A 26,252-nucleotide genomic window follows, 5' to 3' on the forward strand; every position below is an offset into this window, starting at 1 on the left:
AGGTTTTGAAGGTTGGAATGGATCCTGGCAGAGATGGATTACTAGGTAGAGTACAAGTGAGGCAGTCAAAAGTGCATAATAAATGCAATTTATCACATGGCTCTGCGATTTATCACATAGCTATTAACCCTAGCAGTGTTTGTATAACTAATCTAATGTAGCTAGGCTGCCCTCTATATTTTTAAATTAATATGATTAGTTAAATAGTCATGATGTCTTCCTCTGAAACAGCCACCAGCAGAGAAAGGAGCATTTATTAAGGGAAATAGACAGCAATATATCTAACGATGTCTAATGTGGTTTCCAGCAAATGACTGTCCTGTCAGCCACGGTTACACAACAGCATTTTTGCTTAGAGATTGACAGCTTCTGAAGGCACTCACACAGACACACAGTCAGAGATGGTCACTGCCCCAAAGATCTTAAAGTCTAAATAGACAGAGCAGAAAAAGGGTGGGAAAAAGAAAGTATGAACATCCCTGTAAAGTGTCTTGCTCAACATCACACAACAAGCCAGGAATTCAGTGCACATCTCTAGTACCTTACCTATGAATTAATCCTTCTTCTCAAGCTGGTGATGGTAAGAAGCCAGCGCCAGCTTAGAAAATATGATTTGCATTTTCTTCTGCTCTGCCAACTATGAGGATGTTGTGGGAGCAGGCACTATATATCAGTTAATAACACTCATGTCAGGAAGATGGAGGTGAGTCCAATGAGAATGGGACAAGGAGGCAAGAGAAGAGAAATAAGAGGATCTGAAGAGAAGTAGTGGAAACAAAAAAGGGACTGGTATGGCAAGGCACAAGAGAAAGAAGGGATTGTGGAGACAGATGGAAAGAAAGAAAAGTGTCTGAAAAGGGGGATGCTAAAAAAACCCAAGCAAGATAATAAAGGAGGCAGAGATGAGCAAGTGGGGGGGTGGGGTCTTGGTGGGAAGAGGTGGCATGTGGGTGGGGCTCACGGAGAAGGGACAGTGTGAGGGCCACAGTGTGGGTGCCAGTGGCCCCCCCACTTTTAGGGAGCTTCCATCAGTCCTGGTAACATTAATAATATGTTGTGCTCCCATTGCTCTTTCCATCTAAGTGTCTCATAACACCTTACAAACTGCGATCAGGTGTCTTTCCCTATGTACTCTAAAGCGTAAGTGATACAGTCAAAAATGCACCCCATTCCAGGGGTCTGCCTTTATCAACAAACACATTAAGAATAGAATGAGCTAACCTTATACTTGAGTTTGCTCCTCAGGCTTGGTTGTTCTCAGGATTGTTCAGTGTACATCCTAGATTAGACATATTCTCTTTCTCTCTCATGAGACGCCCAACCACCACGGTAGAGTAGTGAGCCAACTACCCCAATGAGTTCTCACAACCCATTAAAATTGTTTCCATCAGGATTCAGTGTCTCACAATAAGGTGAGGGGTTCCAAGAAAACAAGAACAGCCAATTCCATATATATGACCGTACATGAAAACTACCATACAGGGAAGTTCATTTGGGAGTGGTATGTGCTCATTCACTCTAATGATCAGACTACTTTTATTTATGTGCCTAAATATGGTTTTAAATACCCAACTTGAAGTACTCACAGTTGAAAATTTTGGCCAATGTTTCTTGCTCAAGGTCCAGTGGTGCTGGAACAATTTGTATAGTGGGGGTGCTGAGAGCCATTGAATCAAACTCTAAACCCTTTATATGGTAGAAACCACTTCAAGCCAGGGGATGCGGCAGGACCCGCAGCATCCCTAGTTCCAGCACCTATGTCAAGGTCACACAGGAAGTTTGTGACACAGCGATTCATTCAAATCTAGATACCCTGATGTCAAGTTCTGTCCTTTAGCCACAAGGCTATCTTTCCCCTCATTGAGTTGCTCAGCGTGGCAATCATTTTTCTCTCTTACCATTTTATGTAATTTATTATTATTTATTTTTATTATTTTGGTTAGTTTGGCTAAGAAAATGTTTTATTCTTGATAACCTAAAAAACATAATAATAAAAAAGGCTTAGAACAGTGAAACCCTGATTCTGAAAACACTTTTCCACATGCTTATATTTATGCATGTAAATAGTCCCATATAAGTCAGTGCAATGACTCTCAAATGTAACATTAAGCATATGCATAAGGGTTTGCAAGTTCAGGGGCTCAATTTGGATATTGCCTCCCCCCGCCCCCTAAAAATCAGTGGTCACCAAAAATGCTGATATTTAGCATTAATGCAGCATTACCAGTGTTCCCTAATGCTGCATTAATGCTAAATATTGACAGCTTCTGATATGATGTAAACACATTTAATGCGGCAAAAATGTAATTTAGGAAATACCTGCAATATTGTGATGATGGTAATTAATGATAATTATTTTCATCTAGGAAATATTAACATTTTAATGATGACCACTCATATATAAAATGATTGAACTATTGAAGTCCAAATAGGCTTTTATTACACATTATTGTATAGGTAGTCAGTATAGGTCGTCAGTAGTGCACAATGACAATATTTGGTGAATTATCTGTTTGAAATGTTCTTATTTGTTTCTCTGCAGAATTCTACACTGTAAGAAGATTTATATATTAGCAATTAATGGAAACATTTATTTCGGACATCAGCTAATCAACTGAAATTTCATTATGAAACTCTCCTTGAAACAGGTCATCTCATTATAGCACATTTTTTGTTAACTCGTCAGATTCTGGCCATACACACTAGGGGATATAACATTAATATAGCTCAGCTTTAACTGTGTGTGGGCTCATAAATGTAGGCTCAACAGTGATGCTCTGCCTATATGGATTGCAAAGATATTTTATCAAGGGCCTCTGAACCATGAGACAGGATAAAGCAAACCAAAGACTAATGTTTTGACCTTGAAATGCTTATGCATATGCCTAACTTTATGTATGTGGCTGAGTTCGTCAAAGCTTTTCCATCTATTTTTTTTACTGACAAATATCTTTTTTTTAAATGAAAATGTATGTGGAAAGTTTTCATTTAATTCAAAATTTATGCAAAAAAAAAATGAAAATTAGCTGTTTTTTTTTAAATGTTTTGCTCTAAGGACTTACTGTTTTCTGACCAGCTTTAATGTGAGTACTTCCATAGGCTTGAATAGGACTACTCATGCGAGCAGTTGCGTGCTTTCAGCTTCACGGATTTGGGGCCTAATCTGACAAATATTAATGCCCTGATTCTGAAAAGACTTACATATGTACTTAACTTTATGCAGTATGAGTAGTCCCATTGATTTCAATAGAACTATTCACAGTGTGTAATGTTTAGTAAGTGCTTAAGTCTTTATAGGGTATAGGTCTTAAGCACATGATTTACTTTAATCACATGAGTGGGTGTATATAGGTTTATATAAGAAATGGGTTTATGTTACAAACTTCAGATCCAGAGTGTTATTTTCTATCTCTATCTTGTTTTGATAATATATAGTGAAAATTGCCTGACTGTAGCCTTTTGGCGGTGTTGCAACTTGTTTCGAGGAAAAGGGGAGAATCGATTTTCTATGCGCTTCTTCAGAAACACAGGTCTTTGAGATGTCCATTTTTTTTCATTAATTCAAGGAGAACTGGTTTTTATAACATTGTTTAAACCCTAATTTTTACTCTGAGGGCATAATTTTCCTAAAAATTAATATTTAAAATAAAAATAAATAGCGAAATAATTAAAACCAGGTACCTTAACTATAATATATGGAAAAATGAAAAGGTTAAGTGATTGCTACTTCACACATCCTTCCAACAGAGCAGCGAGCAGCACACCTCAATTCATGAATGCATCAGACAACTGTATACTATCTAAAATTATTTTGAAAAAAAAAAAAGTATTTTTTTTCTTGATCAAATAAGGTTGGCTAAAGGGGAAAGAAAAAAACAACAATACACCAAAGGCATCTCCAGTCAAGCCTGGTTCTGATGACTTGTATGATCTTTTGTGTTTGTGAGGGGGTGATACAAAGGGAAAGAAGAAACTGAAAAACAGCCCCAGGATAAAGAGCTTTGTGTGAAGCAGAAAATCATACTCTTTGAGGGTCATTTTCTTTGAGTTACTGACTCAAGGAGATAGGAGTCATAGACTGCATCTGTGAGGGACAGTCGCTATTCAGTTGCATGGCATAACTCCACCTTAAAAGACCATGAAAGCAGACATTTTAAGGCTGAAGTTTTTCTGATAAGCATTCTTGCTATAAGCCTGCAGATGACAGCATATATATTCTGTATCTTAAATTTGTCGTCTTTTTAAACCTTACCATCTGATACTTCAAGGAAACAATTTTACATAATTGCAACAGTTGTGATTCAGGAAGAAGCAGGAATCAATGAGCACACTGGGTAAGTGATCATGGCCTGTCTATGAGGAATTCAGCAGATACACCTCTAAAATAAGTTTGTAGTTGTGCTTGTTCAGTGTGTTTGTGGTGTCTAGTCAGGTATTGAAACATTCTCTGTTCAAAATTTGTTTTTTAAAGGAATAGTAATGTTTGCCCACTAGGTGGAGCCTGAATTCTTTGGTCTTTCCAGGTTCATTCATTTCCTCTCTATTATAGCGGAGCTTGGATTCTGTTAAAGTTGAGAACCTCTTTCTGTTTAAAGGTCAACTCTTCGAAGGGCTATAAAATCCACATGGTTACTTGGATTCTCTTGAAATTTGCTGTGCATCGTAGGAGAGGAGGATTGGGCTAGTGGTCCATATTTAGTGTGATTTGAGCAAGGGGTTCTTGAGATACTACCCCCCCGAAAGAAACAGCATTTCATAAAGTCCACAGATTTTACTAACTTTTTTTGTGCACAGATGGGGGTCAAACCATGGCTCAGATCATTCCCCAGCTGATTTCAGTTGCTCAACATTTAACTCAGCAGGTGCCTGGCATCCACTGCCCTTTGGGAAAGCAATATTGAAATCATTATTAAAAGAAGAGTTAGGCTCTCTGGATTAGTGCCTACAAAACACTCATGCACCAAATCGAAGGCCATAGTGTATGTGCAGAAAGACTTAGCCCAGGTCTACAATACAGACCTGTATCGGTATAACTACATAGCTCAGGGGTCTGAAAAATCCACACCCCGGGTGGCGTAGTTATACCAACCTAACCCGCCGTGTCGACAGCTCTGTGTTGACTTGAGAGCTTCTCCCGCCAACATAGCTATCACCTCTTGGGGAGGTGGATTAACTACACAGGTGGCAGACACTCTCCTGTCGGCATCGTAGTGTCTTCACTAAAGTGCTACAGCTGTGCAGCTGCATCAGTGCAGCTACACCATTGCAGAGCTGTATATGAAGACAAGCCCTTGGTAAGGGGCTTTCCAGAGGTACTGGCTTCACATGAGCTTGGAAGCCTAAGGGGACACGCTGCGGCCATTGAACCTGAGCTACTAGAAGTTCACAATCAACCCTTAGAAGAACTCTGAGAATGATCTTTAGCTATGCTACTGCTGTCCAACTCCGTCAAAGGGGTTGCTTACTTTTGCAGAATGCTTGGTGTACAGCTTGGCCTTTATAACCAAGGAAGTGTGACACTCTCTAGTAAGCTGAAGCCCGTGATATGTGTATGCAAGACCAGAGTATGCCACACTACGAGAAACATGTATTTATATGCTAACAGTTTCTAAAGTGCTAATGGCTTAATAGGATGGGAAGGGTTAGCTGGAAATGTACCAGGGGGCTACGTATTGTGGAGGGGGGTGGTGGAAGGGGATGGAGAAGGAGAGAGACACATCAATCTTCTCACATGCGTATAAAGTTACTATAAAAAACATAGAATAAAGCTGTCAAGATTTTAGGACACAGACAATGTCTTTAATTTTTCTCCCTGCCCTGTCAGTAGCGCCACACTCCAAACATTTCAAAGCATGATCATAATCCTCATTTCACTATAATAAAGTGTATGGGATAGACTAGGAACCCCTTAGGAATCACGTAGCATCCTTCACTATTAGTGGCCTCAATGATCCTCCAAAAAACCTCTTTCTATACAAAACAAAAATAAAAAATACATGAACACCTGAAGTAATTACTGGACCAAAAAATACTTGTTAACTCAGAACTAAGATTGCTCAGTGATGTCTTATGGCCTACCAGAATGTTGTTTTCAGCAAAAATCAAACCTCTGAAAACCAGGAAATAAAGAGTTAAGGTAATTAAAATGATAACTTCTGAAAATCAGAAAATGCAGAATTAAAATATATTCCAATGCAGCCTTCATTCTGCCCTCACTGTGGGGCACAAACTTCCCAAAATTAGTTTGCATCATTCTTACCCTAATATTTCAGTTCCCATGCAGTTTGTACTTGCTGTCCAAAGTTACTGGAAATTTGTATCCAGTTTTTAGCAACAATTACACTAGCTGCTTGTTATTTTCACAAAGCTTAGCAGAATACTATCTTGTCCTGGACTAGCTTTGCATGTACCAAGAACAAAAGCTGACACACCATTTTAAATGTATTTCAGTGTAGAAGATGATAGGAAGCTTACTTTATCACAAGTATAGATCCTCTTAGAAATACATAATATTGGCTAAATAATTTTGGGTAACCATAGTAACTGCAAAAGGGTATTTCAGGCCTGATTTTCAAACTGCACCTCTATTTCATGCCTAGAATTTTGTCTCCCCAATGTACAGTAGCATAGATACAATTCACTGTTGAGTGCAAGATTATGTCTGCAAAGATGGAGGCGCATTTGAAAAAAATCTGGCTACATATATATCACTGTTCCTAAATGTCCTTCATTTGGTCGATGAAACCTGTAATTTCAGCCGAGAACAGACTAGCCTGAAGCGGTTCAAAACCTGTACACTAGTCATGTATCGAAGAGGTGGCATCTTCTGTCTCAACCTATGAGTTGTGCTCCTTTTGTGTGTTCTGAATTATAGAGCAGTCCAGAGAACCACAATTTTCTTTCATGAGAACTTTTGTGGTCCTGAAATTTTCTTTCATTCCACAGTGCAACAAAACCAAAACCTTTCAAATGTTTTTGGGAAAAGGAATGGTGTCAAAATGTCTGTTTTCAGACTGAAAAAGTCAGGCTTTGGATTCATCTCTCTCTCTCTCTCTCTTTCTCTCTCTCTCTCTCTGACTGCAGAGTCCACCCTGAACCTCAGAGACCTTCCTGTTGAAAATCTTTGTCAAAATAGTTTCCACCAAATGTTTTTGATAAAATAGCATCTTTCTGGAGAAAAATGTTTCACAAGAAATGTGCTGACCAGCTTTAGTAAGGAGTGCTGTTCACTATTTTGTGGATGACTTGCAAAAGCAGCAGATCTCTCTATCGTAGGTACGCTTGTGGCTCCCGTCACTGTAGTATTGGTGGTCTTTGCGATCTCTAATGTTTTTAGCCTCACCATATCCCAGGGAAGTAATATCACCCCCCTTTTGTAGATTGGCAACTGAGAAGAGAGACTAAGGGATTTGTATAAGGTCACAAAACAAGTCTGGTAAGAAACTGAACCCAGGTCTCCCAAATCCTACACTGGTATCTTAATCACTGGACTATCCTGGCTCTCTCCTTCAACCTAGATCAGCTGGGTCTAGTGCTGGAAAGCAAGTGGAGTCACTTGACATGCTGCCCACATGTGAGAAATCCAGGGGTGTAGATGGAGTGTGGGAGGGCTGAGTCCACCGGGTGCACCATCTGTTGTCCAGCTGCTCAAAAAGACAGCATCTATTTCCCCATTTCCCATATGGAATGTTTTTATTACTTTAAAGACATTCAGTAAGAAACCTGATTGTTGTGTTCTTGTACTCTCATTCCCTATTGCCCTTCTTTATTTCTTGCTCTCTCTTGTTGTGTCATGTTGGCTGCAAGCTCCTTAGGGAAGGGAATGAGTCTCCTTTATTTATCTGTGAGGCACTTTGCATACTGGGGACATGATATGAGTAATAACCCAAGGATGAAAGAGAGAGAGAGAAAATGAGACAGAAAGACCATTTTTGGAGAATGGAGAAAAGACCGCAATTTCTCTCCCCTCAAGAGGGGAGAGTAATGTCATTGTACAGCAAAGGATCCCTGATTATACATATCAAGAAATGAAAATAACATCCTCTCAAACTGTTTGTATGTCTTGAGCTATGACAATATATGCTATCCGGTCCAGAGCTGTCAGTCCACATAGTTACTTGCACCAGCCTCTTATGTGTAGGGATGTTGATACTTTTCAGCAGTCCAGGGTTCCAGAGTAGAGACTGGGTGTAAAAGGGAGAGAGGCAAATAGAATTTGGGGGCCAGGAACAGAGATTACAATAGGCACCACACCAGGGAACACTAACACTGCATGGAAAGAGTTCCAACGGAGCAAATAGGATTATTTAGGCATGGTTCTACTTTAAAAAGTGACTCTGTAAAAATGGCATTGTGGGGATCTTGTCTACCTACCTTGCCTCTGTCCCCATCATCTAAGTACCTGAGCACCTCCCAAACTTTTGTAAATAGAGATACAGACAACCTCTTTGTCTTTTACTTCCTTTCCAGCCTGTGGGAGAAACAGCTTGGTTAGTTCATAAGCTTTCTGATTGTTTACATCTTCTTTTACATTTGAGGATGAGTGGGTGTGATTTGTGCATATGGGAAGAACTTACTGAGGGAAAGTTAAGTCTCAAATGTGATTTGCATTTAGCTCTGAACTGGTGAGATTAGCCATCATTCTTGTCTGTTGAGGAAGTGAATCATATAGGTCCAGCTCTCATGAAGGTTATGTTTCTTGACTATATAATTTCATTACTCCAGTGAAACATAATTGTTGTAGAAAGTCATGATCATGGAGGCAGTGGCAAGCTCTCAGGTAGCTATGATCAGCCCCAGGGATTGAAGATCAGGGCCGAGACCTTGAACTGGACTCTACATTCAATGGAGAGTCAGTGAAGAGAGTGGAACACCAGAGTGATGGATTCCTGGTGGCCTGTGTTGCTAAGCAGCTGGTGTATTGCATTTTGTACTAGTTGGAATTTGTCAGAGTGTTTGGCTTCATTGATAAATATAGAAACTTGCAATAGCCTCGCCAGGAGGTCACAAAGATGTAAATTACTGTGGCCAGGTCTGAGTATGATAGATTCGGATGCTATCTACCAGCCAGGCACATATGGAAACAGGTGATTTTGTGACCACCAGTATTGAGTGTCAAAAAAGACCCCAAAGCTATGGACCATTTTAATGGCAGGAGGGCAGATGCTTTAATAGTGGAGGGATGTTATAGAGGATGCAAGTTTGTTAAAGTACTTCCCTCCTCCTAAGGCCCATCTGATTTGGTTAGGCCATGGGAAAGTTGAAAAGTCACTGTTCCTGTAAAGGAGATGTACAGCTGAGGGTTGTCCATGTATTGCTGGCACTTCAGTTCCTGTTTTCTCACCAGTTCTACCAATGGCTTCCTGTGAAAGCTGAATGCTCTGCGGAAGAGGATTGAGCCTTATGGTACTCCATCAGTGAGGACTTTGAAAATGGAGAGCAGCTTCACACAACAATGCCCTAGATTTGGTCTGGGAGGAAGGATCTAACCCATGCCAGGGCATTTCTGTTTACATCTGTAGGGAACTTTTCACCTCTTAAGGGTTAGCAATATGCCTGTGGGAGACTATGTGCTTACAGATATACATGCCAGATTGGAAGTGTCAGATCGTACAAGGGTTAAGTATCTATTTTTACTACAGGATGCCTTAAGAGGGTGACCAGATGTCCCGATTTTATAGGGACAGTCCCGATATTTGGGTTTTTTTCTTACATAGGTTCCTATTAGCCCCCACCCCCTGTCCCGATTTTTCACACTTGCTATCTGGTCACCCTATGCCTTAATCATTTTAGTTTTTCTACTGTTTGGGAATAATTTTTAAATTAATCTTTGTGATGCTGTTGGGAAAACTGAAGTTAATTCACACACCAAGAACATCCTTCATCACTTCTTGCTTCTTGTCAGAAAAACAATTCTCCTTCTCTGGAAGCATATGTCAGACATTTCCCTGCTGGCCTAGCTTTCCATTGCCTTGGAACATCAAAATGCTGAACTTGCAGCCTGTAGACAGAAGTTTCTTCCCAGAAAACATGAAAGTCATCTTGAAGTATTTTTAAAAAAAATTCTTCACTTGTAATATAATATGTACCTTTCTCCTTTCCTTTCCTTTCTTGATATAATCGTCTCTAAAAAGATTTGGATACACTTTCTTGGCATCAGATTTGCAGCTGTGATGTGTTCATGGTTCAGCTGGGCCACTTCAGCAAAAAAAAAAAAAAAAAAAAAAATGCAAATATGCTTGTGAAAAAACCCTACTGGTTCTTTTCTCTTTGGCATTATGTTTGTGTATTTGTGCAAGTTCAGGTGAATGTTCGCCAGAAAGTCTGGAAGCAAATGCTTCTGAAAAATATTGCAAATAAATACTTCCAAAAATATTAATATAAAAAGTTCTCTCAAGGTCATTTTTGCAAAGCACTTTTTATATTGTTGGCTTAATAGATCCATCCAAACAGTGCTGAATGTTTGCAAATAATTTGAGAATAGGAATAAGAAAAGACTCAAGGAATAGAAACTATCTGATGTGATTTAGGTGGCCAATCGTACTGTGCAGCATGACAACTAATGAATACTCATTCAAGTTTGTGAATAAACCCTTTGATGAGATTTGGTCATACAAACCATTTTGTTGAGCAATAGCAGAAAAAAAAAGTGATTAATAAGAACAAGTCCGAGACAGGGAGCCCTCGTAAGTGGCACAGGAAGTAAGGAGTGGTGTTAGTGTTGGAGTGAGAGCAAGTAGGAAATTCTAGAATAAAATCATAAGTGAGACAATTTTTGATAAAGTTTGTGATTCTGTCAAAGCTTCCTAGGCCTGATTTTCCACTACACTACACAGTTTTATGATGTTGTAAATTCCATTGAAGCAGATTAAAATAGATGTAATATATAATTTCTCCCAAATGTTCCAATATGAAACAGCTGCAGCCCTAGTTATGATGTCTTGCAAATTCTCAAGACATGTTGCACATCCCACTCAAAACAAGGGATTGTGAGGTGGCATCTTATTATATCTTCTGACATAAAATCACTCAGAAGTTTTAATAAATAAATAAATAAATATTATAATACCTACGTTTTATATAGCACTAGCCATTAGTAGATCTCAAAATGCCTTACAAAACAGGTCAATATCATTATCCTCAATTTACAGATAGAAAAACTGAGGAATAGGGTAGTGAAGCGACTTGCTGTAGCTCATGAGGCAAGTTAGTAGCAAAGCCGGGACTAGAACTAAGGTCTCCAAGTCTAGAGCATAAGCCACTAACCCACACAGCTCTGAACTGAAACTAGCCTACCTGGGATGTGGTCTTGTATATCTCTCAGCTACCATTAGGTATACAAATTATCTTCTACAACTACAAGCTTGTCCAAAAGGAAAGAGGAAGAGGCCGTGGCACTTTCCAGCATGGCAGAGGGCTGTTTAACTTCAAAAAATCACACTGGCAAGGTTTATATAGAAACTTAGCTTGCAGAATCATTGCATTGAGAATGTTTATCCTCTCCACATATTTCTGTTTACTGTATTTAGCTGGCATCCCATCCAGGCTCCTTAGACATCAGCTTGACTCCTTAGTATCATAGAACCACCCATGACTCCAAGATCACTTGATGCACTGTAATGGCATCTCTTGAACTGGAGAAAGGAAGGCAAAACTGACAGCTTCTGACTTTAGTCTCTATTAATGGGCAGTGATACAGCAGGCTGGCTCATAATGGAGCTAGAGTCAAAATATTTTCATTTGCTAAGGATAATTTTGTTGGCTTTTGGAACATATCCCTTCTCAGCTAAAAGTAAGGAGCTTCAGTGATAAGGTAACAGAACATTCACCTCTGGGTTGTTGGTTCAAATTCAGCCTAGTTTAGCAGTGGGCTAATTGGTGTTTAGTAAGCTATGTGAAATGAGTTAGGTAGATCAGTGCTGTGCCCAGTGGGCAGGTGTCCACATCACAAATAACTGCCACCACAACTGGCACCCTTGTTGGCAATCTCAGCAGATGGCCAAATAGGCATCGAAAAGGAACTGCACTTCTCATCTGTAGCATTGTTCCCAGGGAAGTTTATGCTGTGGCTACTTGTGCTGTAGCAATCTTGTGGATAACTAGAATAGTTTAGTTCTAGTACTAGATCCATCAGTCTGGCCTCTTTCTTCTACCTAGATACATCATGATACTGTCTGAGTATCTCCCCATTAGTTTTGAATAGAGCCTCATAACTACTGTGCGAAGTAGACAAATGTTGTACCCATTTGACTGATGGAGAAACAAAGATTAGGTGTGAGGATTTTCGAAAGCACTCAGAGTTGGCCTATTTCTGCTCACATTAAAGTCAATGATAAAACTCCCATTGACTTCAATGGGAATGGAGTTAAACCAACACTCAGCACTTGAGGACATCCCATCTTAAGACCATACACAGGGTCACAGAGGAAGTCAGTGGCAGAGCTAGGAAGTGACCATTTCCTTAACCACAAGACCATCTGTCCCCTCTTCTAGATAATGAAATTCTCACATTTTTACCCCCAAAAGCAGCTGGAAGTGCTTCATTTACCTCAGTCATTTGACCATTTGCCCATTTCCCAGACAAGTTTTCCAATCTTCAACTTTTTCATTTAGTAAACTTAGTTGTCACAAGGAGCTTTTGTGGGGGAAGGACGGAACAGTTGAATGAAGTTCAATTTTAGTACATTCCATTTTCAATCCTTACTTTTGCCTGGCCCCTGCCTCCCCACCTTCTATAATGTGGACCATTAGTACCCTTAATCCTTTAACTCTCCTTTGAAACAGAGTTGCTTTACAATCTAGACTGTGCAAAGTTCTCTTCAAATCTGGTTTGTAAATATTCTTGGGGCACTTAGAGGGCAAATGGCTCTATATCTGGAAATACATTACAAAACAGTCTAGTTCCTGTAGCTTAATAGAAATTTAGGTCAATGTCCTATAAAGAATTTATTTGTTACTGTCATGTTGATAAATTCTTTTCACCACACTGGACCTAATCCTGTGTGAGGTGCTAAACCACTCCCCAACTCCCTCTGACTTTTCTTGCCTGGGAATCTAAGTGCTCTGCACCTCACAGGATTGGGTCCTGTTAGAGTGGATGTAAAACAAAAGGATCCTTCATGCATATGTATTGGACGTATCAATTGGAGTAAAAGCTGTGGTCGGATGTGACCTTGCTTATGTAGAATATTTCAGGTAGTGTGTTGAATAATGAATGGTTTAATCATTCATTGATAGCAGCCAAGAGTGTAATTGCTTGGTTCCGGAAAAGAGCGAGGATCCTATTTCAGAAGAGTGGTTCTAGAAAGTGTAGATAATTGGCTCTAGGGAGAAATTTGAAGATGAATAATAATTAATGCAGGTTCTCTTAAAAAAATAAAAAGCTTATCCCAATGATTGCATGATTCTGTCTGTCTTTTTGCATTTTTACCTCACACATATTGAAATCTTTTTTAAGAACATGTTGTTGGGCTGTCACTCAAAGTCAAGCATACAGGGCTCTGGACATTTTGCAAAATAAAAGTAATTCAGTATCAGTAATCCTTCCACTTAACATAAGCCACTTGGGCCCTTATGTGTATCGGCTTATTAAATTCAAAGGCATCTATTGTCCTCACTAATTAGTCCAACTTGGTGTGAGCTAGATGAACCTGCAAAGACAATTAACCTCTTCTGAAGGGTTCTCTTGCAAATTTCAAATATATCTTATAAAAATAAACATAGGATTAATATCTTTTCCCACTTTTTCTACCATACTAATAACACAATTTACATGGGACAGTTTTCAATTGACATAGCAGTTTACCCTACCCTGCTGCACTCACTCCTATCATTATATTTTACCAGTGCTCACATTTGGGTTGTACTGGGAGTTTGGGCCACTTTGAAAAAAGTGTACATGTGATAATAGTGAGTGATGAGAGACACCATAGCTCCTGTCAGGCTAGTGGCCGGTTGAGAGGGCACCAGACGGGGCTTATGAAGACTTGGGATCTATTCCTGCTGTTGACCTGCTGTGTGGTCTTGGATAAGTCTCTTTATCTTGGCTTCCACTCACAAAGTTGTCTGTCTTCTCTGTTTAAACAATAAGTTCTTAGGAGAAGGGACTTTCCTTATCATGTGTTTCTACAGTGCCTCGCACAGTGGGGCCCAAGTCTTGGTTGGGGCCTACAGACACTACAGTAGTTCAATAATGATTAATAAGAACATAAGAAAGGCCATACTGGGTCATACCAAAGGTCCATCTAGACCAGTATCCTGTCTTCTGACAGTGGCCAATGCCAGGTGCCTCAGAGGGAAAGAACAGAATAGGTAACCATCAAGTGATTCGTCCCCTGTCTTCCATTCCCAGCTTCTGGCAAACAGAGGCTAGGGACACCATCCCTGTCCATCCTGGCTAATAGCCATTGATGGACCAATCCTCCATAAATGTATCTAGTTCTTTTTTTAACCCTATTATAGTCTTGACCTTCACAACATCCTCTGACAAGGAGTTCCACAGGTTGACTATGTGTTATGTGAAAAAAATCTTCCTTTTGTTTGTTTTAAGTCTGCTGCCTATTAATTTCATTTGGTGACCCCTAGTTTTTGTGCTACGAGAAGGAGTAAATAACACTTCCTTATTTACTTTCTCTACGTCCAGTCATAGGTCTTCAGAAGGCAGCAGGTGCATGTCTTATCTTAGTAGCTGTCAACTCTGTAGTTTCCTTGGGTGTTTATGAATTTACCAGAGCTGATTGAAAAATTGGGAAAGATTTTTGCATAGTCCTTCCCCTTCCCCAGAAAATTTCTGAATTTGAATTTTTTTCCCAGTTCTAAAGCATATTTTCTGTTATAGTTATTATTTGTTACACAATACACACTACTGCGAGTTATTCTTTATTATTTTGCTATAAAATTCCTATAAAGAAAAAACATTTTTAATTGCTTGACTTATTCTCCATTCTTAGGTGTTTTGATTAATGAGTCTTATTTCAAAATGAGTGATGTTTAATTAAATATAACCTCCCTGGTCGCTGCTAGGACAATGACAGTATGAAGAGAGATTACACTAATGCCTTATGGCCACAAACTGGGATACTATGGAGACATTAATTCTTTCCGTATTTAGGGAGATGCAGTGTCTAGTGAGAAAGAGTGCAATGTGTGCAATATACAAATCAGTATAACTGTGAAAGAAATATAAGACAGTACAGCATACAGGAAATTGAATAGGCAACTTGATTCTGCTCTCCAGGTAGAGGGATTTCTTTGTATATGAGATCAAAGGGACAGATTCTGACACCTTTATTCATGCTGAAAAGGCAGTGTCCTACTCTGAGTAGTTCCCTTTTCTTCACTGGAACTGTTTGCAGAGCATGGTGGCTAAAATGATTAGAATGTTTTGTGGAGTGCAGGGGGCTAGTTTCTCCATTGCTTTGCGTCTTGTGTAGTGAATTATATTTTTTCCTGACCCCCATTCAAATGGCATCCAATTGCTAAGCTCCCTAACTGAGGTGGTGGGATGGACCTCTGGGTCCTTGTGTTTTATGGGGTTAGTTTAGTGGTCTTTAATGTTGTTGTGATGTCCCTTCATTGCAGAAGTTCCTCCACTTTGCCCCTGTTACCCATCTAACAGTCTGGTTCCACAACCTGTGTTTTACTGTGATGGAGAGTGCTTGAGAGTATTCTCCAAGAAGTCATCTTCAAGGGGAGCTACTGCAGTTAAGAAGGTGCCTATTCACCATTTGTATAGATTAGCTTTTTCTCATGCCCCATGTCTTATCTGCCATTCCCTCATTCACCTGCTGTGACAGTTGTATTTGGCTCTCATATTTGGCTGAAAATTGCCTACTGCTAAATTGTGGGCCGCTAGATTTCCAGTGGTTATTAGCATCATTCATTAGCATATCCTAATATATCAAATTGGGGCATATCCTGACAGCCAGGATATTTGTTTGGGTGTTTTTAAACATTCCACTGAGTATGGAACACTCAGGTCTCTGTTCTCCACTGCTATTCCTCTTGGGTGACCAAGACTGTGTCTGTGCCCTGTATTCAGGTCATTCATTGGCCAGCCCAACCCATATCAAAGGGTAACAAAGGCAGCACAGCGGATTTACTTTGCTTACTATGCCTTTACCTAATCCTGCCTGCCTCTCTACTATCGGATCAGGAGGGTTGACAATGCCGTCCCTCACTGCTCCTGATAGCCTCAGATATTGGGAGGGTGGCTTTTTTGACTATGAATGCAGGATATACTTTGGGAATATAGCAGATATTCAGTTTCTCTGGCTCTGCAGGGCTGCTATTTAGAATAGTTTGCATGTAGCTGCTGGGAAAGCAGGCCTCAGGCTATGTCTACACTACGGGTTATGGCAGTATAATTTATGTCGCTCAGGGGTGTGCATAAGCCCTCCCACCACCAGTGACATAAGTTACACCGACCTAAGCACCAGTATGAACAGTGCTACATTTGTGGGAGAGCTTCTCCTGCTGACATAGCTACCGCCGCTCATTGGGGGTGGATTAAGTCGCCGCTGTAAACTCTCTGTTTGTACCAATCGGTGCATGGAAGAATGTGTAATGTAGACTTTTCTTTTTCCTCTGCCTCATACTGCAGTCCGGGTCTGGACACAGAATTCAATCCCCATCGCTAGCTCCTCAGTGAAACACAGATAGGCGAGGTTTTGGAAAGTACAAAGAAGTGTAGTGATTTATTTGTGCATCTAGAGTCTGTGAGCAATATCAGCATTCCGTCCTGGCTGCTGCCTAGCGACAGGTGCTGGGAAAGGGAATGATGTGCTGGCACTGGGGGAGAGGAGACAGTCACATTTAGCCTCTCAAAATTTGTTGATTGTTGCTCAAATCTTGGCTCAATCATATTAGAAGAGATAAACAATTTTTTCCTATGGCCAGACAGCTGAGTAGGTGAGCTGGCAAAGCCACACAAAGCCTCCGTGTCACAGTAAGTTGCTGCAGAGAGCCATTGTGGGTGTGGGGGACATGCTTTTGACTGATCCAGCAAACATTGATAACTACTCCCATGTGCTGTTTTAGGAATTTTGTGAGCTTTCAGCAGGGTTGTATAGGGATGTCCTCTAAGGCTGTTGGCATACTCACCCTTTCGTGTAACAAGAGAATGTATCCATCCAAACTTTTCCCATTAAGTAAGCAGTTACATATTTAACTAAATAGCCCTTACCATACATGGACAGGCTGCTGGTCCCAACACACTCCAGTGAATGTCCCGTTATTGTGTAAATGACAAAGGATGATTCATGACATTTAGAGACGGTTTTATTTGTTTTTTATCCATCTAGGTTATAGTGAAAAGAAACTGCCCCTTATCTCCTCCCTATTCCTCTTTCACAACATCACTGTAGAAACTGTCAAAAGCATCTCCTATATCTATGCTAAAATACAGATGCAAAAGTAGTCCCCCATACTCTGGTTTTCATATAGGTCAGGTCTTTGTGCTGTTCCATTAACTTACACGCCTCTCAGATGTTTCTTTTACATGAGTGTCTTGAGTGACCTTAGATATTGGTCCTCACCAATATTTGCAGCACCCCCCAATTTAGCATCAGCTCTGAATTTTATTAACATGTTGTTTGTCTTCTTCCATATCATTAATGAAGATGTTAAATAGGATTGATGTTTTGTCCAATCTATAACTTTGGATTCAGAATGAACAGGTTCCTCTTTGTACTTTTTTTATTAGAGATTACTTAAAAGACAGCATCAGAAATGGATGTTTAACAAAAACAAGAGAAGAAAAATGTGTAGGGTAAGAGCAACTGTGCATTTGTTATTGGTTAAAAAGTATAAATAAATAGGGAAAACAGAGGGTTTTCCTTTTTGCATTTCTGTGAGCACAAAACCAAGACAAAAACAGATACGCAACTGTGCATAACAGGACAATTATTCTACCAAAGGGTTCTGTGAAAGAGTGTGTGAAGTTACCAGATCCTGGAGATGGATAAGACAGCATTGTTATACATGGTCGCTTAGTTGTATTATTATTTTTTTTACAATATATGCATGTGAATAAGAAAAATGTCCTTCCCTGCTGTCATGGATTTCTGGCTGTGGCACTACTGTGATTTTCAAAAGTACTTCCCAATAATATGTGGAATTATACCTTAGAATTCTTCTTTTTTTCTTATGAAAGAAAAAGTTGATAACCGATGTAGATTATTTAAAACAACACAGGCTAGTACAATAGTGAATCTATCCATATACCTTCCTTTCCACCTGTTTATAATCTGGGTACTTATCTTGTCCCCATCAAGTGTTATAACAAATGTGGCCAGCCATTTCACATGAGCACTTACCACACACTTACTTCTCAGTTGGTGTAAATCAGCATAGTTCAGTAGAACTAACAATTGAAGATCTGGCCCTATTTTTAATATAATGTTACCCACCAATTTGACATCAGTGTATGTTATGGAAATTTCTTGATTGTCAAGCTTTGTTAATATAGGAATCTAAGACGACCCAAAGTGCTCATAGTTGACCTTACTCTCTTTCCATTGAAATCAATGGGAACTTTACCAGTGACTTCATTGAAAGCAAAGTTAGATCAATGCTGCTGAGTGCTTTTGAAAATCCCTCCCTGTTTTTTTTTCTATCTACAGCACATGTTTAAATTATATGTATTGATCCTTTCATGCATGTAATGCTTCACAAAGACACTGAAAAGGAGTATCAACCAGAAAAAGACCACACCCAACCCATATGCTTATTTAGGGCTAGATTCTGCCTATGCCTTAGACAGTTGTGCAGCCATAGAGTGAGGGAACAAGAAGCACCTTCTTTCTTTGTGTAGCCTGCAGAATTGTTCAAGAGCACAAAAACTGCTCCCTTGGGAAAGGAGAGTGCTAGGATGTAGGCAGAACTATGGCTCTACCACTTAGAATCATATCAATTAAACATGAAAAAGCCCAGTTAGGTAATTTAACTCATCTCCCTCCCTGTGCAAGATTGTTCCTTATAATACCTTTCCTAGGGTTTTTTTTAGTTTAGAGTGGACAAAATAGAATTATAGCTGTTGTACATTAGCAGAATCTCTTTTGTTAATCTCTGAGAAACTACTCCCTGTAAGCAGATTGTCCATATCGTTTTATCTCCTAGTATTTTGTGTGTGCTTGCATAAAAGACAACAATGAGGATGAGACGAAAAGAATGACAATTTAACTAGAATTATAGATTCTGGTGAGAAGCCCCATTCCTTGTTATAACAACTAACCTGTGATCCTTGAAATTCTGCTTTTTGTTCCATTTCTGGTGTGACGCTTGATTGTAACCCTCTCTCTCCCCTAGGGGTAATCTGTGAGAACCCCCATCTAACTGAAACCTGATGAACCTGAAAGTTCAAGATAGGTTGATCAGTGTCAGCTGTTCTTTTCTCTTTTAACAGCAGAACTGGTTCCTGTAAGAAACTTCCTGTGTCATGAGCTTCTTCAATGATTCCAGAGCAATGCCATTTAACAGGGCCTCACTCATGTTCCTTTTCTTACCCTATAGGTCCCACTGACCTCACTTAAGTCACTTAGACATTTTTCCCATCCACTAAGTAGTCCTCAACATTTTGACAGCTATAGCATTTTTATCTTGAATATCCCCCTTGAATCCTGTCCCTACTCAGAGATACTGGAATAATTATTATAGTGGAGGTTCTGAGAGCCATTGAAACAAACTATAAACCATGTATATAATAAAAGGAGTACTAGTGGCACCTTAGAGACTAACCAATTTATTTGAGCATGAGCTTTCGTGAGCTACAGCTCACTTCATCGGATGCATTCAGTGGAAAATACAGTGAGGAGATTTATATACACACAGAACATGAAAAAATGGGTGTTAGTTATCATACACATTGTAAGGAGAGTGATCACTTAAGATGAGCTATTACCAGCAGGAGAGCGGGGGAGGAGGGGAGGGAAGAAAAACTTTTGTAGTGATAATCAAGGTGGGTCATTTCCAGCAGTTAACAGGAATGTCTGAGGAACAGTGGGAGAGGGGGGGGAGGAGGGAAAATAAACATAGAGAAATAGTTTTACTTTGTGTAATGACACATCCCCTCCCAGTCTCTATTCAAGCCTAAGTTAATTGTATCCAGTTTGCAAATTAATTCCAATTCAGCAGTCTCTCGTTGGAGTCTGTTTTTGAAGTCTTTTTGTTCTAATACTGCGACCTTTAGGTCTGTAATCGAGTGACCAGAGAGATTGAAGTGTTCTCCGACTGGTTTATGAACGTTATAATTCTTGAAATTGATTTGTGTCCATTTATTCTTTTACGTAGAGACTGTCCAGTTTGACCAATGTACATGGCAGAGGGGCATTGCTGGCACATGATGGCATATATCACACTGGTAGATGTGCAGGTGAACGAGCCTCTGATAGTGTGGCTGATGTGATTAGGCCCTATGATGGTGTCCCCTGAATAGATATGTGGACACAGTTGGCAACAGGCTTTGTTGTAAGGATAGGTTCCTGGGTTAGTGGTTCTGTTGTGTGGTATATGGTTGCTGGTGAGTATTGGCTTCAGGTTGGGGGGCTGTCTGTAAGCAAGGACTGGCCTGTCTCCCAAGATCTGTGAGAGTGATGGGTCGTCCTTCAGGATAGGTTGTAGATCCTTGATGATGCGTTGGAGAGGTTTTAGTTGGGGGCTGAAGGTGATGGCTAGTGGCGTTCTGTTATTATCTTTGTTGGGCCTGTCCTGTAGTAGGTGACTTCTGGGTACTCTTCTGGCTCTGTCAATTTGTTTCTTCACTTCAGCAACCACACACCATAATAGCTCATCTTAAGTGATCACTCTCCTTACAGTGTGTATGATAACACCCATTTTTTCATGTTCTGTGTGTATATAAATCTCCTCACTGTATTTTCCACTGAATGCATCTGATGAAGTGAGCTGTAGCTCACGAAAGCTTAGGCTCAAATAAATTGGTTAGTCTCTAAGGTGCCACTAGTACTCCTTTTCTTTTTGCGAATACAGACTAACACGGCTGCTACTCCGAAACATGTATATAATGGAAACCACTTCAAACCAGGGGATGTGGCAGAACCCCTAACATCCGTGGTTCCAGCACCTATGTCTCCCTTCCTTCCGCAGTAATGCCTTGATATGAAAATGCTGCTGATATGACAATGCATTGCCGATTAGACAAGTCACTGTCTTCACTGAAGGTCTCTCAGTTGCCCAGTTACAATAAATTTTCATCTGTAAATGGGATTTCTCTGTCTAGAGTCCCATTTACAGGGGAAATTAGCACTCTTTGCTGCTACTTAATACTTTTTGGCAACAGAATAAGATGATCATATCTTCTGTTTTATTTTCAGTGGATTATTTTTATTTTTTCATTTTTTGGCTGGTATGGTTTTCATTTTGCTGAAGCTTGTTACTGAGGGGCTGCCTTCTGTGTGCTGGCCACCAAGAAAGTTTTGCAAAACTGCTCTGCTTCCCTCTTCAAAGTCTTCAAAGTAGAAGTAGAGGTTGTTTATTTATTTAGATTTATACAGAACCTTACTAAGTTTTTGTTTTTTTGAGAAAGAGAGAGAGAGAGACCCCCACAGGGAACATTTGATATTTAGGACAAGAATCAGGAAAGCAATGACAAGCTGATATTTTAAATTGCTGTTCCTGTTAATCTATTGCTACTTTTCATGCTTACTGCATGTGGCAGCAAGGAATATGGCATGGCGGGTTAATAGGAATAGTGAGGCTTCTGAGTTGCTTGCTATTTATCATCACAACTGTTGGTCTAAATTAGAATATGGAGCATGCTGGATCAAAGCATGCAAACGTATCTTGGGATCACTTATCACTTCATTAAGATTTGCTATTCATCTTTTCTCTATTTTCAAATTTCAGCAAACCGATCTTTGTGATAAAATTTAAAGGCTTGATCCTGAGTCCAGTGAAGTCAAGGGCAAAGCTCCCATTTACTTCAATGGAGCAGGATCAGGCATTAAGTGAGATGTGCCAAAGCCAGAACATTTTATCCAAAGTTACCCTCCTGTGGTTAGAAGTTGATAGATGTTTGGCTGTGTGTGCGCGTTTCCTCTGTGTGCTGCCCCAGCCCTGTGCAGACATCTGGCATGGAAGACCTTGAGTGAACCACCCAACAACTACAAGAGCTGTTAAGGGACAAAGGCACCCAGCTAAGTTTATTGTCGACCAGGCACGGTACTATAGTATCCTGCAGACTCTACTGGACCACTAATATATGTATGCCCATAACAATGGACCAGCTCAGTGAATGGCAGGACTTTCCATTCCTCCCTAGGCTAGACAAAGATACTCCCTCTGAGATACATCTTTATACCCTGATACAAACAAGTGGCCAGTTATTACCTATTACCTTGTACATATTGGTTCAATTAAAACATTTCTATTATGTACTGTTATTCTGACCTTATCTTTTAGGAGGGGTCAGTGTGTTCCTCTTATTCTTGGGGAATGTTTTTGTACCATTTTTGATTTTGTGATGTTTTGGGACCACTTGATATGGGGATGTGTTTACGTGAGTACTCTCTGACTAGCACTTCTTAGGAATGTGTATTTTTGCAATATCAGCCCTGTTCTTGCCAGATTTTGTGAGCAGGTCTTGCCTCATAGCAGGCCTCTGATACAAGGGCTTATGTCTTAGGCACTCTTCCCACTACATTCCCCTGCTTTTTTTCTTTTTATAGGGATGATGTTTATCCATCATCCTGGAAAAGCATAATGAATGGACTGAAGATGGCCCATTGGGCTAAACACTATTATGTGGCTGCTAGAGGTGTTCGAGAATTCTTTTGATTAAACTTTTTTTTCTTGGAAAATGTTGATTTGTCAAATCTGAAACTTTTTGCAAGAAACAGTCTGGTTTTGACCACTTGTTTAACTCAAAAACATTACGTTAAAAAGTTTCAAAATTGTCAGTGTTTTCTTTAAATATTTTTTCCAAAGAAAAAATTCTGGTTTTCCCATTTGAAATGACTTTGTTTTGAAATTTAAAATAATTATATTTTTTTAAACAGTCAAAAAGAAATGTTTCAAAAACTTTTTCAGATCTTCAGGTCATAAAAAGTTGAGATTTTGACTTTTTGTCCTATTTGAGACAACAAAATTTTGTGATATCTTGAAAAGTTTCACAAGTTGGGAAAATCATTGCCCACCCATCTTAGAAACACGTTTTTATTGCTTGTGTATATGTTAATTTATATTGTGCTGACCCCCGCAGCTTTCAAAGTGAAGCATTTAGCTTAGAATGTGTCATTCACCAAACAGAATGATGAAGTCAGTAATAGAGTAGATAAAACACTTGCACAGAGCCACTTGGTTTACAATAGTTTACCTGTTTTTGAGGCCGAATGCAATAATGTCATCCTTATTTATCAGAATGTTTGGGACAAAATGAAAGATTTAATAATTACTCTGACCACCATGCTTAATTTAAATAGATTGTATACATTTTGTGCTAAATAAAATAGATAAAACTAATATAAGTTAGTTGCAATTCTCTCTGTAGATTCCTCTAGAACAGGGATCGGCAACCTTTGGCACGTGGACCGTCAGGGAAATCCACTGGTAGGCCAGGTCAGTTTGTTTACCTGCAGTGTCCGCAGGTTCGGCCGATCGCAGCTCCCACTGGCCGCAGTTCATCGTTCCAGGCCAATGGGGGCTGCGGGAAGCAGCGCGGGCCAAGCGATGTCCTGGCCGCCGCTTCCTACAGCCCCCATTGGCCTGGAACAGCGAACCGCAGCCAGTGGGAACTGCGATCGGCCGAACCTACAGATGCTGCAGGTAAAGAAACTGTCCCGGCCCGCCCGGGGATTTCCCTGACGGGCCGCATGCCAAAGATTGCGAATCCCTGCTCTAGAAGTTGGAATCTCCACCTCATTACCAAGCATTAATGAATTCATGACACACAAGGTTCAGTTAAGGGAAACAGTGAAGAAATAACTGCACAAACTAAAACACTGATGAAATAATCTTCTGAAGAAAAAGGTTACATGATTCACCATATCACTAAAGTGACAGGAATAATTAGTTATGTGGATCATAGCTCCTGCTGAGAAATATCAGAATATCAAGCACATGCACACACATCTCTGCAGTGAGCAGGATTGGGAGATTTCCCAGCACCTGCTTAAATAGCAGGGTGACAAAATGCTTTGAAATATCCAGAACAGGTAAATTAGAAGAGACTATATGCAAAACAATGTGGGAACATGTGTAAAATTTTGAAGGCAAATATATTCTCTTTCTTCTTTCCCCACCCACTGAACTATTAGACCAGTGTGAAGGTGGGAATGATGCCACCCTACATTTCAGAGGCTAGGTGGGTGAGGGAACATCTTGCACAGAAATCAAAAGTTTATCTCTCTCATCAACAGAAGTTGGTCCAGTAAAAGATATCAACTCACCCACCTTGTCTCACTAATATCCTGACACGAACATGGCTACAATAACACTGCGTACCCTACATTTCAGTCATGCTCAGTGTATAATATGCACTAGAATCATTAGGAGTATGGTCTTCTATTTTATAGGCGTTTGCAGTGCAATTGGCCCCATTAAGGCTTCATTAGTCTCACGTGGTTTCAACAGTCTGTTTAAAATATTTCCTTTCAATTTCCTCTCACAAATATCTGACATTGTTACACACCAGATCCAAAAGGAAGATAGCATATCCAGCCAAACACAAAAGAAATCCCAGCTCAAGTTTAGGAGAAACGGTTGATTTTAACTAAACGTCTCATCAAGGATGCTCTTACATTTCACAGAAAACAATCAGCTTTCCTTTGTAAGCAAGTGAGAAAGTAAATGGATCCCATTTTTACAATAGCCATATAATCATTGCAGCAGAAAGTAGCCATTTCATTAGCATACATGAGCCTTTTGAAAGACCAGTAAATGGCTCATTATCAAGTTATGTAGCACTTATGTGGGTTTGCATGAGACTGTACTCATCACAAGTGTAGAAAAATGCTTCAAACATTAGCAGAGGCTATACTTTTCTTATTCATTAAATTCCTCTTCACCTATGCTCGAATGGTGAGCCCTCATCCGGTACCCTTTGATGTGTGCATAGACCAGAAAGATGATCTGCCAAATAAGATTTAATTTTAATCCCTTTTCTTCCAGGCTCCATTCATGGCATAGGAAATAGAGAATAGAAAACATCTGTTCAGAGGGTGGTGGAAGGGTTGCTTAAGAGTTATAAAGTATGCATTCACAGACCCTCAAGTGGCTAAACAATATTTGCATATATTTCTTTTGTAACTGATCAAACAAGAGGTGTGTGCTTGTGGGAGGTGTGGTGGAGGGTGTTGTGAAATATTTTAGAATAAGGCAACCTTAGTATGTACTTACTTTATTTTGCATACAGGATTGCAATCCAGCTACTTTACTTCAGCTAAAAGATAATGAAGGTTGGCTACAGAATGCGTACACCGTAGTAGTCATATTTTTAACTGGTAATTTTCCCACCAAGTGTTTGTTTTCATAATAGCCCATGATGAACTGTGGAACAATGAGGAAAGGTCAATAGAAAAGAAAGTTCACGATGAAGCAGAGAATTAATCAGGTTTATCAAGACTCTATGCAGTATATTTCCCTCGTGTTGTATATATTATATTTCCCTCGTGTTGCTGCTTCTTCCTTTCTGATTTGGAATAACAGAGTGTGGCAACATTTTGTATTTAAAAGAAAATACACAAAGAACCCAGAATTTATGATACATTCATATTGCATTCCGATGAAGTGAGCTGTAGCTCACGAAAGCTTATGCTCAAATAATATTTGTTAGTCTCTAAGGTGCCACAAGTACTCCTTTTGTTTTTTGATTCATATTCTTGAATTTGATGCACCTTGCAGGGGAAATTCACCCCTTCATTTCCACATAAGCTATATTCTCATAGCTCTGTATCACTTATTTTATACTGTGGTCACCATCAGAAAGTTACCTTTTTCCTACAGCTAGCACTCTATGGCATTGGAGAGACCACAATATTCCTCTGTACTTAAAATGTGGGAAATTAGCAGCTCAGATACCACTGAGTGGTTTCTTTGGGTAAATGGTAGTGACTACTCTAGCCTGATTTACTTCTAGAGCTCCTTGTAGCTCTTTCCTTCTAATTTACATTCAGCTCTTGTACACACTTTGTTTAGAAGCACTACATAATTTAGTGTAGGAAAGAAGACACCATACTGGGTTTATATCTGTTAAAGGTCTCGCTGGTGGGTGGCATTTTTTACAGGAGAAAAGAAAGAGTAGG

The 26,252-nt window shown here is 39.7% G+C and overlaps 1 long non-coding RNA gene across 1 annotated transcript in view; it reads left to right on the forward strand.

Annotated features, from left to right (window-relative positions):
* The first annotated feature begins 4,029 nt into the window (after positions 1 to 4,029).
* The window catches only part of LOC141983905 (uncharacterized), a 53,278-nt gene continuing 31,055 nt past the window's right edge, over positions 4,030 to 26,252 (forward strand). The window contains exon 1 of the long non-coding RNA XR_012638563.1: positions 4,030 to 4,334. This is a non-coding gene — a long non-coding RNA (uncharacterized LOC141983905). The remainder of the gene's footprint in view (positions 4,335 to 26,252) is intronic.

Source organism: Natator depressus, chromosome 3 (assembly GCF_965152275.1).
Source record: "Natator depressus isolate rNatDep1 chromosome 3, rNatDep2.hap1, whole genome shotgun sequence".
Lineage (NCBI taxonomy): Eukaryota > Metazoa > Chordata > Testudines > Cheloniidae > Natator > Natator depressus.